Here is a 2,968-nt window from a genome sequence, read left to right as displayed (position 1 = left end):
AACCCCAGAATTCACTTCACTTTCATAAGCTATGCGCCCTCTCCCTCCTAACTCTTTTCCAGTTATTTTTTTTTCCTCCCCGTTAAGCAAACCACTCATCTTCAAGACCATTCAGAATACCAACTAATCCTACAATAGCCTAACTCAACCTAGCGCAACCCTACTTAACTTAGTCTCAAACCTAGCCCACAGTCTTTCTCCATCAACAGCGTCGCCTCTCTTCGGTCACTGAATGGTTGATTTGGAGACTCATTCCAACGTTATAACCAAGGCTCAATGAATTCCATGCAACCACGACTATCTAAGCTTTGAGAATGGCCCGGTTCCCTCAGATGAAAACAAATCGATTATACTACGCCATATCTCATACACTCCCTTACACCGTATGCCTAACACCCCCCATCATGATATGCTCACCCTCCTCAGCACACCATCTCTTTGGCCACTAAAATGTTTTATACCACCTGCTATACTCCCTCTTGGCCCATTCCCGGTCTCATAAAGCTATCAGTCCTATCTGCCTTTCACCTCTCTCAGTTTTAGCTACCCTAATCGTGTTGTTTATCTTGTCTATCTACCGTTCTGTGTTTACCTGTTTATCTGACTGTTTATCCATCTTTCTATCTGCCCATTTGTCTGTCCATTTATCTATATATCTGTCTATCCATCAGCCTATTTGTTAATCAATCACTCTCCATCTATCAACTGATCTGTCAGTTTAGGTGTATGTAAATCTACATCTACGTCCATTAATATACCTCTCAATCTGTCTGTGCATCTGTCTATCTGTCTATTGCCCAAGTACGCCTCCTGTCAGGGGGAGACTTAGCATAATGCCGCACAGGTCGTGCTGAAGGCGTTCATGCCGAAATTCTGTATAAATTTTAAGCACGAAAATTTTACACAGAAAACACAATCAGGAAGAAGTCCGAGTGGATAGTACTGCACTCTTCCACTTTAACTTGGCATAAATTTGCAATTCCTCTATCTTGAGTGCTCACTTGTAATAACAAGTTAGCACTAGAACATGATGCTAGTCACGAAGAGGTGCTGTGGAAAGGGTGTACAGCTGTAGAGTTATCTTATTCAACCAAGGAGCTGCGTGAAATAAGCCCCCAAAGGACAAAAATCTGATTAAGTTAAAGAACTACAGCACACAAGAATGTGACAGTTGGACCATACTCTAACACTACATTATCCTCACTGTATGCCTACATAGGGCAAGTAAATAAACTCTTCTTTGTTATTTATGTAAACTGTGCCGATGAATATAACCAGTAAAACGCCTTTGTCGGCGAGGTACGAGCTAGGTCATTTAAATCCAAAAGCACTGAAATGCCTTACACCCCGCAGATGCCTACAGTATACAGATGGCTATCTACCTACCAAGTTTCATGCCTTTACGACAAACTGTCTGGCCTGTGGCCCTCTTATGAAGATTTTCAGCATGCTGCACTTGGCGCGCGTCACGTGCCACGTGCACCGCCTGGGTGTGATGAAACCTGCCTAAAACAAATTTTAAAGAATTGGGCTATCATATGGTGCAAACCGCGTAGTGATCGGCCCTGTGGTTGCTGAGATATAAGTTTCTCAATAGCGTTATGGCCGGGCCGGGTCGCGCAGGGCTGTGTTGGGCCGGGCCGGGTTGGGCCTTTCATATGTGAGTAAAAGCCACTACTTGAAGAATGACTCGCTTCGCCCTAGCTTGCAACAACGTACAAGGGAGTATTAGGACGTAAAATGCAAAATAAATAGCTGAAGAGCTGGTGTTATAAACTTTCCTATGCGGCAGTGGTAGCCGCCAATCCAGGCTCATCAGAACATGAAGTTAGTGGACTGCACGCCAAAGCTACCCTTCTTCTGTTGTCCACATTCTCCTGTCACGGGACAGGATCTGGATTAAAGGATGCTTGTATAATTGGGCAAAACCACCGTTCGGTCATATCGGTCCCACCCCTTGAACATTTGGATACCAGTATGCCAGACTAAATATCGGTCCTGGACGACTTTCCGTTTGGGCGTTTAAACCCCATTAGTAGGATGACAGCTGTTGTATTTTGTTCATGTCATCGGGGCAGGACTACATTCAGATCATGAGAGACCTTTCGTATTGAAGTGGCTAACAGAGATAGTTTCTAACCCCTTCCCTAACTAAGATATTCTTTAATTCGAACAATTTAGTTTGAGTTAGGAAATGTGAACTAGTAATTAACCACATCATAATGATAATGCCGTTTTATTTCTTTTTCGCTACCTTCAGGCAATTTATGATAACTTTTTTCAATGGATCCAACGGTCTTGGCACAAAGTTAGACCGCACCTGAGGCCTAGACACAAACAACTGATGTGCACCAACTCATACCACCCCGTGATTACTTCTTTCTTACTGCGTTTTTTTAGAATCATGAATTCCATACAGTGCAAAGTTTATGGCACGTCTGTTGGCTCTTGGAAGAGTACAGAAAATCAGAATTTAAAAAATATATATTTCCAGTGATAATTATTGGTTACCTGGATTCGAACCTGCAGCACTTTCAAATTTCAGAGAGGAGTTAGAATCCATACCACGTTGAGTACGCCGCTTCCCGTTCGATCAGCGAAGTAAGCAACGTTGGGTCTGATTAGTACTTGGATGGGTGACCGCCTGGGAACACCAGATGCTGTTGGCATCCCTACGTGTCAAGTGGGGTTGGTGGAGGATTAATGCCCCTCCCTGTAAAACAATTAACTCTAAGCCGTTGGCCACCCCGTCTGGGATACATGGCGTCTGGCAATGAATGATGAATGAATGAGTTAGAATCAGTCTGCAATACCAGTTTCAGTACGATAATCTAAGTTTTTTTTTTTCTATGTGTCCAACTCTGGTCATAGGCTTCACAGCCCGTTACCAAGGTCCAATTGTCCTCCTACGTCCATACACTTCCACACGTCACCACTTCGGCGCCAACACCCACTGTCCATATTGAAT

At 43.7% G+C, this 2,968-nt stretch overlaps 1 pseudogene; it reads left to right on the top strand.

Moving 5' to 3' along the window:
- The first annotated feature begins 2,551 nt into the window (after positions 1-2,551).
- LOC145390481 (5S ribosomal RNA) lies at positions 2,552-2,669 on the top strand (annotated as a pseudogene).
- The last annotated feature ends 299 nt before the right edge of the window (positions 2,670-2,968 follow it).

Source organism: Coenobita brevimanus, chromosome 14 (genome assembly GCF_032717465.1).
Source record: "Coenobita brevimanus isolate Jiangsu-jjx chromosome 14, ASM3271746v2, whole genome shotgun sequence".
Lineage (NCBI taxonomy): Eukaryota > Metazoa > Arthropoda > Malacostraca > Decapoda > Coenobitidae > Coenobita > Coenobita brevimanus.
The sequence above is the reverse complement of the archived record's forward strand: the minus strand, read 5'-3'. Positions and strand labels throughout refer to the sequence as shown.